Source organism: Bombina bombina, chromosome 3, assembly GCF_027579735.1.
Source record: "Bombina bombina isolate aBomBom1 chromosome 3, aBomBom1.pri, whole genome shotgun sequence".
NCBI classification, from domain to species: Eukaryota; Metazoa; Chordata; class Amphibia; order Anura; family Bombinatoridae; genus Bombina; species Bombina bombina.
In genome coordinates this window covers 646070208-646085281 of record NC_069501.1, presented here as the reverse complement: position 1 = coordinate 646085281, position 15074 = coordinate 646070208, and the positions used below count along the sequence as shown (strand labels likewise).

Sequence of the window (15074 nt, the reverse complement as noted above, 5' to 3'; positions counted from 1 at the left end):
CATCAAAGTGATTGCACATCCAGTGCAATATTTGGCAGACCGAAGCTTCAAAGCCACTCGGCTGACTCAGACATCCAAGACCAACGGCTGCGCTGTAAGGGGTACATCTCCAGTGGCATCTCCAAGTCAGGAGTGATGGTAACCAAACAGGAAGTAGTACCTACGATAGGTCTACTTATCCAAGTAGGTGAAGTGTGGTCTGTGACGGTAATAACCCAAGAGCAAGGCACAGGTTTAAAATAATTTATTAAAACAAATTATAACATAATGGTTGCGGAGCAACGCCTTTCTCGGCAGCAATGCTGTTTCATCAGGCTGTGGACAGCCTGAGGAAATGGAATTGCTGCTGAGAAACGCGTTGCTGTGCAACCATTCTGTTTTAATTTGTTTTAATAAATTCTTTTAAAACGGTGCCTTGCTCTTCCTCTTGGGGTGGTTTCTGCCACCCCACATCACAAACATTTTTGTGGTTTGGAACTGGACTTCCACTTATTAATTCATTTATTATTGAATTATTTACTTTTATTTATTTAATTTGTTTTATTGATTAACTCACGTTAAGCAACTTGATTAATTGGTTTTATATATTATATTTTTGTTCTTAGATTGCACTTCTCCTATCCACATATAGCTGGCGTACCTCTTACACACAGCTATTTTATTAGATTGTGTTTTTCCAAGCTCCCAGCAGCTTAACCTTGTCATGCACAAAGACACAGAACAGTCACAGGTGACATTCAAGGTGGGACAAGTGTATCTCTTCCTTTACTACATTCCCACTTATTGTGCAATTGTGCATTGGTTGTATGCAGGTAGGCTTAGTAAGGTCAGTAAGACAGGCTAGTAGGTTGATATGCTAATTAGTAATGCTACTATGGGGGGTCATTTCATTCTCGGTCCTAGGCAGCACAATATTTTTAGCCGGTCCTGACATTTCTGCAGCCTTAATATATGTTAACCCCAATACTAATGCCTGGGGGATTGATTTAACCCAGTAGAATCTACTGTAAGATTGTTACTTTATCAGCTCATTTATAACTGCTCTTTTATTGGCTTTAGCAAGGAGACAAAATAAGATAACAGGATTTTAAACCTAGTAAAACATATGCTAGAAAATGGCAAAACACTGTACTTTATATGAGCTTAAAAATTACACTTATTTATCTCAATAGTTGAATTAACATCATTTTAAAAAAAAGTTACCCTCAAACCAGTCGTTTGCAATAAATGCATCCTTATATATTATCAGAATGATATAGAGGTTCCATAATATTTATTGTGTCTAAACACATTATACACTTTGTGGGTACACTACTGAATGGAGCTTGATGCCCCGTGTTTCTGGCGAGCCTGCAGACTCGCCAGAAACATCAGTTATGAAGCAGTGGTCACAAAGACTGCTGCTCCATAACCTGTCCGCCTGCTCTGAGCAGGCGGACAGACATCGCCGCAATTCAACCCGATCGAGTACGATCGGGTTAATTGACACCACCTGCTGGCGGCTGATTGGTCGCGAGTCTGCAGGGGGCGGCGTTGCAACAGCATCTCCTGTGAGCTGCTGGTGCAATGCTGAATACGGAGAGCGTATTGCTCTCCGTATTCAGCGAGATCTGGTGGACCTGATCCACACTGTCGGATCAGGTCCGCCAGACCTTGATAAATAGAGGCCAATGTATTAAGTGTTTAGTGTCCCTCTAATAATGCATTTACCTACACTTACTGTATATTATCTCAGATGTAAGAAATAAGGAAGTTTATAGTAACCTGCATCAAAATCCTGTGGCCTGCCACCCCCCTGCATTGCAAACTTTAATAAATAAATCTATTAACCCCTAAACCGCCATCCTCCACATCACAAACGCTAAATATATCTTTTAACCCCTAAACAGCCATCGCCACATCACAAACACTAAATAAAGCTATTAACCCCAAACCACCATCCCCCGCATCGCAATAACTAAATAAATCTGTTAACCCCTAAACCGCCATACCCCCGAATCGCAAACGCTAAATAAATCTATTAACCCCTAAACTGCCCCCCCACATCGCAAAGTAATAAACTAATATCTACACCCTCCAAACCTAACACCCCCTAACTTAACCCCAATTAAAATACACCTGCATTAAAGTAAAAATAAACTAACTACCTTTAAAAAAATAAAAACTTACCTGTTTATTAAAAAATTAAAAGCTAAGATTAAACAAAAAAAACCTTACTTGTAAAAAAAAATACAAAAAAATTACAAAAACCCTAACCTTACACAAAAAAATAATTAAATTATCCAAAATAAAAAAAAATATTCCTATTCTAATGTCCCAAAATAATTTAAAAAAAAACACCCCAAAATAAAAAATGTTTTATCTACAAATGAACTACCAATAGCTCTTAAAAGGGCCTTTTACATTAAAAAATAAAACAATTGAGAGGATCTTCCGTTAGGGGTGGAGCTCCGATACACCTGCTCCAGGTAGGCGTTCAGGTGAAAGCACAAGGAAAGCTACTCCTAAACTCATAGCCACATAGCCCTCGGAATCTTGCTGTTTTTTGGGGCTCGATATCTGTGGCAATCTGGCTTGAAACCATTCTCACCCGAGTTGGAAAATCTACTTGGCCGATACTGGCCAGCGGCTATGCCGCAGTCTGCCTAACACTCTATGCTCAGAAGTGACATAGCGGAGATAGAGGATAATAATCCGAAAGAATACTGAGCTTAAGTCAGCTGAGCTCAAGAGACCGGGTATTTGTTATCCACATCCTTGGCAGCTACGATACACACTCCCTGATAAGGAAAAAAACTGGAAAGGAAACCGCAAGCGACGTGCTCATAGAGCACAACAAATACTGAGGTTGTACTGCTGGAGGACGGAGCTGCTGACACCCGGAGGGATCCGAGCTTCACGCCCGACCTCGTAGAACGCCCAGCTACAGGAGCAAGACGGAACCAAGCAGCTGCTGGATCGTCCAGCTACAGGTCTTACCAGGGAGTTGTGCTTTGTCATATCGGACTGATAGGTTTACAGCCGAGTAACTTGAAGCTGAGCAGGATAATGTATAAAAACTACAGTCCAGTTTGAGTAACTTCAGTATCTTCGGAAGTGCAAGTATTAGCATTTCTTTCTTCTTTTTTTTTACTGTATTTCTGTACAACGGGACATCTATTAGTTTCAGTATTGGAACTTTTCCTGCGGGTCTTAAGTGCTTTAATTTAAGACATTGTGATTATTGAACAAAATACTAAAATCTAGATCCACTAAGTAATATAAGGAAAAGTGCTTGGCAGTGATGATATTAATGTTTGGGACATTTTCTCTGGACTAACTTGAATCTTTAAGATGAATCAGATATGCAGGTAATAGAGGCTTTGTTACAATCCTTTTAAGATGTAAAATTATTAATTACTAGAATTCCCTAGAGAAAATTTGCAGCTCATTAACTCCTGACTCGCTGAAAAATATATTATATGTAAAAGGAGCTACATCTAATGTCTAATTTTGTTAATAGAGTTAGACGAGATAAGCAAAGCGGTAGCAGCATGAAATATTACCTGCTAGTGTGATAGTATTTTGTTTTTTCACTTTCTGGTTAAGTGAGTACAGGTAGATGGTATAAAAATTATTGAGATTGAGCCAGCTGTGTTTATTACAGCGAGGTTAATATTGATTCATTGTGGCTATATCTGCTTTAAGTATTGTGCTATTTTTTTCCTACTAGGAGGAAGGACAAGGAATACCGAATTCTATCTGAAATATTCAGGGGTTAATTGTCATAAGCATAGGCAAATTATTTCCTTGTCATCCATATAGTAAATTTGTCTGCATCTAATGTGAGCACCAAGCACTTGAGTGCACTGAAACATTATTTAGTAATATTCATTTAATCTTTATTTGAACAACTACACACATCACATTTTCTTTTTTCTTTTTTATATATATTTTTTTTCCCCTCACATTCTGATAGAGTCTCACATTCACACCTATTCACTAAATATACACCTTCACTTAATTTTTTTTTCCGTTCGGTAATCTTACGAGTACCCTATTATTATCATTAGTCACATTTTTTGTTTTTTGTATTTCCTTTTTTTAAAATGGAAAGGTTTGTTACACAAGCCATACAAAGTTCACCAATAATGCCTTCCAAGTCTAGAGAAAAAAAAATACCAGAGACTAGTACTGAGGCTATTAATGAATCCCCAAATGATTTTCAAACGCTATCTCAAATAAACTCGCTTTTTACACCTCAATTTGAGGCAATCAATAAAGATTTGTCTAACATTTCTACAAATCTAGATACTCTTTCTACTGAGGTAAAACAATTCTCTGCTAGAATGACAGAAGCAGAAAACAGAATTTCTGATGTTGAAGACCTAGTAAATTCCCATGATAATATACTAACCAAACAAGAAGCTAAGATACAAAATTTACAAACTCGCCTTGAAGACATGGAAGATCGCTTCAGGCATAATAATTTAAGAGTTGTGGGTCTCCCAGAGACATTAGAGTTTGAAAATCTTTGAAACTTCGCCTCTAATATCTTATCTCAGTCATTAGGATTTTCCCCCTCTAAATTACCATTGCAGATAGAAAGAGCTCACAGGGTAGGTCCAAGGAAGCATAATGAAGATGGTTCTTTAAGAAACAGAATGTGCATATTTAAGGTCTTGAGGTTTCAAGATAAAGTTGAGCTGCTTAAGTTATATAGGAAAACTGATAAATTTACTATAGCAAATAAGATAGTATTTTTATTTCAAGACTTTTCAAATGAGACAGCCTCAAAGAGGAGAAATATGGCTCCTTATTGTACATAATTGATAGATAAAGGTATGAAGGCACGTATGGTATATCCTGCCAGAATCATTATAGAGAAGGATGATACCAGGATAAATCTAAATACTATAATAGAAGCTAAGGAATTCATAGCTAAACTTGAAATCTGAGACATGATTAATGTCTGAGACATGATTAAGAACCAGGTTGTGGTTTGAAACGTTGTTTGTATGATGGACCCTGTAAAGAGATAATAAAGGTCTTTTAAATTTTACTGGAGGCTGGATAATCACTTTTTTGGAGTATCTAGATCAGTTTCACAGTTCGGTTTGCAGAACCAATTTCTCTGTTTCATTCGTAATCTTTATAAGAATCCTATTTCCTATTTGCTTGTTAACGGTTCTCTTTCCGCTAAAATTATTATGGGTAGAGGTACGAGACAGGGTTGCCTCCTATCGCCACTTTTGTTTAACTTGGCTTTAGAACCTTTGGCAATATGGCTTAGGAATATAATACCAGGAATAAAGATAGGATCAAATAGTCTAACAATTCTGCTTTATGCAGATGATCTGCTGATTTTTCTTCAGAATACCACACAAATAATCCCATTAATTGTAGATAGTTTACAGTGTTTTTCTTCTTTCTCTGGCTATAATATAAATTGCAACAAGAGTGAAATTATGTGGTTAAATAAAACAAGTACGAGTCTGCAAGAGCTTCCATTTAAAATCACAGAAGCTCTTAACTATTTAGGTATAAAGCTTAATATCAACCCTAATAATTGGTAGTCAGCAAATTTTTGAATCTTACCACATGAAGAACGTGAAAGAACATAAATAAAAAGATTCATATTAGGATGGTTACCTATAATTAAAACATATACACTGCAGATCCAGAAACAAATACTGTATCCTTTTTTAAGTTCTGAGACATTTGCAGAGCTAGTTGTATTAGACATATTCCCAGCAAGCTGGTACTCATCTTTTAGAGAGGTGTAATACTCTAGCCAATGATGTATGAAAACTTAGAGACAAAGGGAGCCTGAAGTATTATGGTCTTATGTTCAAATATAGTGATCCTAGGGTAGTCGAATTATAGTTCGTGCCACGGTTTGAGGGGGAGCGACACAGGGGGGAATACATTTTTTTCTCTTTGCCGTTTTTTTCTTTTTTTTTTCTTTTTTTTTTGTTTGTTTTTGGGGTTTTTTTTTTTTTTCCTCTTTTCTCATTTTGTAGATTGTTTTATATAATTTAAAAAAATGATGAGAAGCACATGTGGGTAGACAGACCGGTAAAAGAGAAGAAAAAACAGGGGGTAAAAGAAAAAAAAAAGGGGATTTTTTTTTTATTACATATACAAAGCTGGAATATCGGTAAATTTTTATGTTATGCCTATCATATGAACTTTATTTAATGTTATATGTATATTTTGGAGGTAGAATGAAACAAAATGTAATATTTTAAGATAGATACATACTATCTTCTTTCTTCATCCCGGTGGCAACAGCGAAATCTTCGGCGATGTCATTGGCACTCCTCTTCAGAGCATTGACACAGAGCTCTCCTCTTCATGCGGTCTCCAGCCACACACTGAAGATTGAATGCAAGGAAACCCTTTTATATAGGGTTAGCCTTACATTCCTATTGGCTGATATTAATCTTCTAATTCAAATCAGCCAATAGGATTAAAGTAGCTTTCATCCTATTGGCTGATTTGAATTTATTCAGCAAATAAGAATGCAAGGGTACCCTCTATTTAGTGCCGATGACATCGCCGAAGACTTTTCCGTCGCCATCGGGATGAATATAGAAGATGGACCGCGGCCTGGATGAAGATTGAAGAAGATGGTCCCGCGATGAATGAAGATGGATCACCACTGGGATGAAGATGGAGTGCCCCCCTTCATCATTAATGAGTACCAATTTTGGGCTTAGTGTTAGGGTTTTTTTATTTTTAGGGTGGGATTTTTTTAAGATTAGGGCTTCTTTTTTTTTTCATTGGGCAGAAAAAGAGCTGAGTGCCCTTTTAGGAATATTTTTTTTTATTTTGGATAATTTAGTTGTTTTTTGAAATGGTAGTTTTTTTATTTTTTGTAATGGTAGTATTATTTTTTTTGTAATGTTAGTTTTTTTACAAGTAATAGGTGTTTTTTTTTTTAGTTTAAGCTTAGATTTTAATTTTGTTTTACAGGTAAGTTTTTTATTTTTTTAAAGATAGTTAGTTTATTTTTACTTTCATTTAGGTGCATTTTAATTGGGGCTAAGTTAGGGGGTGTTAGGTTAGGCGGTTTAGATATTAGTTTAATACTTTGTGATATGGGGGATGGTGGTTTAGGCGTTATTACATTTATTTAGTGTTTGCGATGCGGGGGTGGCGGTTTAGGGATTAATAGATTAATTTAGTGTTTGTGTTGCGGGGGGGTGGCAGTTTAAGGGTTAATAGAGTTTATTTAGTGGTTGCGATGCAGGCGGTGGTGGGGTTAATAGTGTAGATTATGGGTGTAGGTGTACTTTGTAAGGTATTTTTAATGTGTTTTGGGAAACTTTTTTTTCTTGAAACACATTACTACAGGTCTTTTAATGTGCCATGGATCGTTGCGGTATCGGTCATATTACATGTGGTAAAGACTGAACGCATGACTTGTAATACCAAATCAACGACCATTCCGCACGCAAAAATCATATTGTGCACAGAAAAGCCATACTGTACAACTTGTAATCTAGTTCTGTATGTATTCAAGAACTTTGTAATCCAATTAGAATAATTGTTTAAATATCATCAAGTTTCAAGACAGGAAATCTTGAAAGATTAAAATCTATTTAAATAAAAAGTACTGCTTACCAAATTCTATGTAAATTTGTAAAATAATAAGAAAATTATTAACATATGCCTAATGGCAAATTGGTTTGGTCCAAAAAGGCATGAACCAAAAAAATGTACGAAATATTACAGGCCTTCATATGGTTCTTCCTTGAGTATCAAGACATTTATCTTTGTGAACAAATACAGATTGTTTCAGCCTTTTCTGGCATCTGGATAAAATAAATCTCAGGAATCTTGATTTTCTTAGTAGTTTTCAAATTATATTAGAGAGTTCTGACATCAATCCTGCAAATAATTACCGTTGCAAGAAAAAGTATGTGAACCCTTTGGAATGATATGGATTTCTGCACAAATTGGTCATAAAATGTGATCTGATCATCATCTAAGTCACAACAATAGACAATCACAGTCTGCTTAAACTAATAACACACAAATAATGAAATGTTGCCATGTTTTTATTGAACACAACATGTAAACATTCACAGTGCAGGTGGAAAAAGAATGTGAACCCCTAGACTAATGACATCTCCAAGAGCTAATTGGAGTGAGATGTTAGCCAACTGGAGTCCAATCAATGAGATGAGATTGGAGGTGTTGGTTACAGCTGCCCTGTCCTATAAAAACACACACCAGGTCTGGGTTTGCTTTTCACAAGAAGCATTGCCTGATGTGAATGATGCCTCGCACAAAAGAGCTCTCAGAAGACCTACAATTAAGAATTGTTGACTTGCATAAAGCTGGAAAGGGTTATAAAAGTATCTCCAAAAGCCTTGCTGTTCATCAGTCCACGGTAAGACAAATTGTCTATAAATGGAGAAAGTGCAGCACTGCTGCTACTCTCCCTAGAAGTGGCCGTCCTGTAAAGATGACTGCAAGAGCACAGCGCAGACTGCTCAATGAGCTGAAGAAGAATCCTAGAGTGTCAGCTAAAGACTTACAAAAGTCACTGGCAAATGCTAACATCCCTGTTAGCGAATCTACAATATGTAAAACACTAAACAAGAATGGATTTCATGGGAGGATACCACAGAGGAAGCCACTGCTGTCCAAACAAAACATTGCTGCACATTTACAGTTTGCACAAGAGCATCTGGATGTTCCACAGCAGTACTGGCAAAATATTCTGTGGACAGATGAAACCAAAGTTGAGTTGTTTGGAAGAAACACACAACACTATGTGTGGTGAAAAAGAGGCACAGCACACCAACATCAAAACCTCATCCCAACTGTGAAGTATGGTGGTGGGGGCATCATGGTTTGGGGCTGCTTTGCTGCATCATGGCCTGGACGGATTGCTATCATCGAAAGAAAAATGAATTCCCAAGTTTATCAAGACATTTTGCAGGAGAGCTTCAGGCCATCTGTCTACCAGCTGAAGCTCAACAGAAGATGGGTGTTGCAACAGGATAATGACCCAAAGCTTAGAAGTAAATCAACAACAGAATGGCTTAAACAGAAGAAAATACGCCTTCTGAAGTGGCCCAGTCAGAGTCCTGACCTCAACCCGATTGAGATGCTGTGGCATGACCTCAAGAAAGCGATTCACACCAGACATCCCAAGAATATTGCTGAACTGAAACAGTTCTGTAAAGAGGAATGGTCAAGAATTACTCCTGACCGTTGTGCACGTCTGATCTGCAACTACAGGAAACTTTTGGTTGAAGTTATTGCTGCCAAAGGAGGTTCAACCAGTTATTAAATCCAAGGGTTCACATACTTTTTCCACCTGCACTGTGAATGTTTACATGGTGTGTTCAATAAAAACATGGCAACATTTCATTCTTTGTGTGTTATTAGTTTAAGCAGACTGTGATTGTCTATTGTTGTGACTTAGATGATGATCAGATCACATTTTATGACCAATTTGTGCAGAAATCCATATCATTCCAAAGGGTTCACATACTTTTTCTTGCAACTGTATAAGTAATCAGACAGAATAAAGTAACCAGAATCTCAGAAATACAATTTTAAAAAGAATAAAGTAGAAGTTCTCAAATAACCTTATCCTGGAAATTCAGAGAAGCACCATTCTCAAAAATATGACTTGCCATAAACCAAACCACCAGCAGGATTGTTTTCAGAATAAATGCCTACTTTTCTTAGTAGTTTCCAAATGATAAAATCTGCAAAACTAAAATTAGGCCCTGTAGATAAATGAACCCGTCAAAGACAGGGGACTTATTTTCTGGTGCTTAAAAGGTGTCAGAACCTCAGGATAAAAGGAAACAGGTTAACGTGCCCTTAGGAAAGTAGAAACTACTTTATTATCTTTTACTCTTGAAAATTATTAATTATTTATCAAGCTGTCTACTTACCTGCATTCGACGGCCCCAATACGCTCGCCTAAGATCGCCTAACATCGCAGTTCGCCAAATTTATCAAGAAAGCTGTCAAAAAGCCGCGCACCAAGTGCAGTGCGATGAGCAGCGGACTGTTGTTAACTAACAGTCATCGATCTCGCTGCTCTTCGGCTTCTTCGCAGATTTCTTGCTATACTGTCACTAAGCACCCACACTATACTATACTGTTTTACCCCCTAAACCACTGCTCCCGGAGCCCCCGCAACTAAATAAACTTATTAACCCTTAAACCGCCGCTCCCGGACCCCACCGCAACTATAATAAATATATTAACCCCTAAACCGCCGCTCCCGGACCCCGCCGCCACCTACATTATACCTATTAACCCCTAATCTGCCACCCCCTATACCGCCGCCTCCTACATAAAGTTATTAACCCCTATCCTACCGCTCCTGGACCCCGCCGCAACTAAATAAAATTTTTAACCCCTAAACCGCCGCTCCCGGAGCCCACCGCCACCTACATTACATTTATTAACCCCCTAATCTGCCCCCCCTATACCGCCGCCACTATAATAAACATATTAACCCCTAAACCTAAGTCTAACCCTAACCCTAACACCCCCCTAACTTAAATATTATTTTAATAAATCTAAATAAATTTACTATTATTAACTAAATTATTCCTATTTAAAACTAAATACTTACCTATAAAATAAACCTTAAGCTAGCTACAATATAACTAATAGTTACATTGTAGCTATCTTAGGGTTTATTTTTATTTTACAGGCAACTTTGTATTTATTTTAACTAGGTAGAATAGTTATTAAATAGTTATTAACTATTTAATAACTACCTAGCTAAAATAAATACAAAGTTACCTGTAAAATAAATCCTAACCTAAGTTACATTTACACCTAACACTACACTATTATTAAATTAATTCCCTAAATCAGCCAATCAGCCCTATCAGCCAATAGGATTGACCTTGCATTCTATTGGCTGATTGGAACAGCCAATAGAATGCGAGGTCAATCCTATTGGCTGATTGGATCAGCCAATTGGATTGAACTTCAATCCGATTGGCTGATTGCATCAGCCAATAGGATTTTTCCTACCTTAATTCTGATTGGCTGATAGAATTCTATCAGCCAATCGGAATTCAAGGGACGCCATCTTGGATGACGTCACTTAAAGGTACCATCATTTAGTTGTCGGATGAAGACAGAAGAGGATGCTCCGCGTCGGATGTCTTGAAGATGGACCCGCTCCGCTCCCCGGAAGGATGAAGATAGAAGATGCCGCCTGGATGAAGACTTCTGCTGGTCTGGAGGTCCTCTTCTGCCCAGATAGGATGAAGACTTCGGACCCTCTGGAGGACCACTTGTGCCCGGCTGGGTGAAGAAGGCTCAAGGTAGGGTGATCTTCAGGGGGTTAGTGTTAGTTTTTTTTAAAGGGGGTTTGGGTGGGTTTTAGAGTAGGGTTGGGTGTGTTGGGTGGTGGGTTTTAATGTTGGGGGGGTTGTATTTCTCTTTTTACAGGTAAAAGAGCTGATTACTTTGGGGCAATGCCCCGCAAAAGGCCCTTTAAAGGGCTATTTGTAATTTAGTGTAGGGTAGGGATTTTTATTATTTTGGGGGGCTTTTTTATTTTATTAGGGGGCTTAGATTAGGTGTAATTAGTTTAAACTTCTTGTAATTTTTTTAATTTTCTGTAATTTAGTGTTTGTTGTTTTTTGTACTTTAGTTTATTTTATTTTATTGTAAGTAATTGTAGGTAGTTTAGGGAATTAATTTAATGATAGTGTAGTGTTAGGTGTTAGTGTAACTTAGGTTAGGTTTTATTTTACAGGTAAATTTGTATTTATTTTAACTAGGCAGTTATTAAATAGTTAATAACTATTTAATAACTATTCTACCTAGTTAAAATAAATACAAAGTTGCCTGTAAAATTAAAATAAACCCTGAGATAGCTACAATGTAACTATTAGTTATATTGTAGCTAGCTTAGGGTTTATTTTATAGGTAAGTATTTAGGTTTAAATAGGAATAATTTAGTTAATAATAGTAAATTTATTTAGATTTATTAAAATAATATTTAAGTTGGGGGGCTTTAGGGTTATGGTTAGATTTAGGTTTAGGGGTTAATAAAATTAATATAGTGGCGGTGGTGTAGGGGGGGCAGATTAGGGGTTAATAAATATAATGTAGGTGGCGGCGGGGTCCGGGAGCGGCGGTTTAGGGGTTAAGCATTTTATTTAGTTGCAGCGGGGTCCGGGAGCGGTGGTTTAGGGGTTAATACATTTATTAGTGTTGCGGCGGGGTCTGGGAGTGGCAGTTTAGGGGTTAATACATTTATTAGAGTTGTGGCGGGGTCCGGGAGCGGCGGTTTAGGGGTTAATAAGTATAAAGTAGGTGACGGCGGTGTAGGGGGGGGGCAGATTAGGGGTGTTTAGACTTGGGGTGCATGTTAGGGTGTTAGGTGTAGACATTTCCCATAGGAATCAATGGGATATCGGGCAGCAGCAAACATGAACTTTCGCTGCTGTCAGACTCCCATTGATTCTTATGGCATCCGTCGCCTCCAGGGCGGCGGATTGAAAACCAGGTGCGTTGGGCCGGAATAGTGGGGAGCATACCTGGTAGGATCTTGATAACTAGCAAAAGTAGTCAGATTGTGCTGAACTTGCGTTCAGAACATCTGGAGTGACATAACCATCGATCTGTGTCGGACTGAGTCCGGCGGATCGTATGTTACGTCACTATATTCTACTTTTGCCAGTCTCTAGCCTTTGATAACTAAGACGAATCAGGCTCGCCACAAATACGCTGCAGAATTCCAGCGTATTTGTGGTTGACAGCTTGATAAATAGAGGCCATTAAGTTGACAGTGTGAGAACTTTAACTCTTGATGACAAAAAAGAAATTGATCTTAAGACAAAACATTGAGAAAATGAGGATGAAGTCAGTACATTTTTCTTAACAGAGGAACTAGATCTATTTTATTTTGGGTAAAGCAGGATCTAGAGAATTCATATTATGTTTAATCCAGTGTTAATTTCGTCGACTAAAACTAGACTAAAATGACTATAAAACTAAAGAAATTCTAATGACTAAAATACGACTAAAACTAAAATGACATTTTAGTCAAAAGACTATGACTAAAACTAAATCAAAATTACATTTTAGTCAAAAGACTATGACTAAAACTAAATCAAAATGACATTTTAGTCAAAAGACTATGACTAAAACTAAATCAAAATTTGCTGACAAAAACATTTTATGCAAGGTGTTAATCAATCCCTATGCAATTACTGCTCTTTTGTAAAATTTACTAAACTTAATTTTATTAAATTTTAAGATAAATAAAGACATGTTATATACCACAACAGTTAAATCTGTTAAATCTGTATTGCATGTTCAAACCTTAATACCATAAATAAAATCAGGTTAATAAACCTTTACTCCAGGACTATATAATTTGTTTGGAAGTTCTAGAGCAGTGATAATTTCGTTGCCGAAAATGTTTCGAATCTGTGAACAATCAATTGATTCTTCCTATAGAAATAAGCATAACCCATGAGTATGGATTTAAGTTATGCTGTGCCTGTGCTAGCTGCAGAAACATTTTGTTATGTTGAGTTACTTGATACTTGTTTTAATTATTAACAGAGAACTGTTAAAGTTTTTATATTGGGTAATATGTGCAATACAGCCAATACAGTTTACAGTTTTGTTTTTTTATATTTTAAAGTTGCACTTCTGTTTGTTTATGAAACTTGGTTTTATTTAATTTTAAGTTTAATAAAGATGTTATATATCACAACGGCTAAATATGTGTCTGTATTGAGGGTTTAAACCTTAATACCATAAATAATAACAGGTGTTTACTTCTGGATTATATAATCAGTTTGCAAATTATAGAGAAATGCTTAAATAATGCATTACACTTTAACTAAACCCCTTAGATTTTAGTTGACTAAATCTCCAGTAGATTTTAGTCGACTAAATCTCCAGTAGATACTGGAGATTTAGTCGACTAAAATCTACTGGAGATTCAGTCGACTAAAACTAGACTAAAACTAAAACAATTCAGATGACTAAAATACGACTAAAACTAAAATGGCATTTTAGTCAAAAGACTAAAACTAAGACTAAATTGAAATTTGTCGTCAAAATTAACACTGGTTTAATCTGCTAATCAACTAGAGGAAGGACATCATTTAGTCTGAATCTCCAAGAAATTGCTATTAAATCCACCACCAAGGCATCAGGATGATCCCATACCAGACAACCTTCCAGACTTCACGTTACCATCAGATCTTATTCTGAAAACCACCTTCTCTGAATAATTACCAGAAACAAATCTTTGAGGAGAAAGCACTCCCTGTGATAAGTCTTCTGGTGACTCAGTAAATTTACTTAGGTATTCAATTGACCTCAGGCATAGCCAGCCTGCTGTGAGCTCTCCCTGATGATTATGAAATACAACGACAATCATGTTGTCAAACAGGATACAAACATGATAGACAATGAATTAGCAAGTGAGAGCAAATAAATCTCTGCTCTTAGCTCTAAAACATTTAAGGTAAAGAATGTGTCCTGAGGAGACCAAAAATGTGACACAAATGGCATTAAAAAATCCATATTTTTATTTGGTGCAGAATTTAATTCATTTGCAGTGCCTGCATATTTCCTGGTGAGAGCAATAAACTCTGTGAGTCAGAGTTACAGTGTGTCAAGACACTTAAATTAAATGGTCTTAAGTCAAACTGCAAATGGAACTACATCTAAAGTGTCTTCCATTAAACCTAGCACCACCATCAATCCTTTGAACAAGGAACCATCATCTGCAGTATTTCCCTAACTGCTTTGGTCAAACCAGAATAAGGTCCAGAAAGATCCATAATGAATGAAACCAGCCTGATGGTACTACATAGCTTTTGGAAAGAATACAATGTCATTGAAAATGTTTGTACCATTTTTATCATTACCAGTTGAAGAAGGTAGACTGTGTCTGCGTCTGAGCTGTCCCTAGTATACAATTCTGTTTGCCCATAAATCTGAAAAAATATAAGGCAAGATTACAAGTCACGCAGCAAATCAGTTGTGAAAACTCTACACGCATTATGGCTTTTCCGCATTTAGAGTTGAGCAGCTATTACAAGTTGCAAAGTAATTTATTT

At 36.9% G+C, this 15074-nt stretch overlaps 1 protein-coding gene across 1 annotated transcript in view; it reads left to right on the top strand.

Moving 5' to 3' along the window:
- The window catches only part of LOC128653831 (multidrug and toxin extrusion protein 1-like), a 185272-nt gene that overhangs the window by 59957 nt on the left and 110241 nt on the right, over positions 1–15074 (top strand). The window lies entirely within an intron of this gene.